This window comes from Limulus polyphemus, unplaced genomic scaffold, assembly GCF_000517525.1.
Source record: "Limulus polyphemus unplaced genomic scaffold, Limulus_polyphemus-2.1.2 Scaffold6125, whole genome shotgun sequence".
Lineage (NCBI taxonomy): Eukaryota > Metazoa > Arthropoda > Merostomata > Xiphosura > Limulidae > Limulus > Limulus polyphemus.
The window spans coordinates 50,547-51,230 of NW_013671735.1; positions in this window are offsets into that span (position 1 = coordinate 50,547).

The window sequence follows — 684 nt, forward strand, 5'->3', positions numbered from 1 at the left end:
CCTTCAAACTGCAAGGTTATCAAAATTAACATAACTTCAAAACCACCCACCAGAACTATATACATGAACGGCACACTCCTTCAAACTGCAAGATTACCAAAATTAACATAACTTCAAAACCACCCACCAGAACTATATACATGAACGGCACACTCCTACACTTGAAACATATAAATAATATAAAAACCAAAGTTTGGCAAAGCTCGGACTATGCTAGGAGTCTAACAGGCAAAAACAGTGGAACATCAACCGAAAACATAATCAAAACATACTTCCTGTAATAGAATACGCATGCTCAGCATGGATAAAAATGTAGCCACCACCACTCTCTACTGTAATGATGTTAATAAATGGGTGTTAAATTAAACTTGAGAAATACCTTATTCATGGATTCATCTAGGTAATTATTTAAGAGTATTCTTATGCATGTACGGTACTTGAGAGGAATAATATTCCAAAAAATCAACAACAAACAAACGATAATGTGTGTATTTTCTTACAGCAAAGCCACATCGGGCTATCTGCTGTCTCCACCGAGGGGAATCAAATATATGATTTTAGTATTGTAAATCCGAAGACTTACCGCTGTCCCTCCGAGGGACCCAAAATGATAATATTTTAGCTTGTATAAGCCAGCGGACGACATATGATGGAGACCGTCCACGAATAAAAAACCGTGTAGTT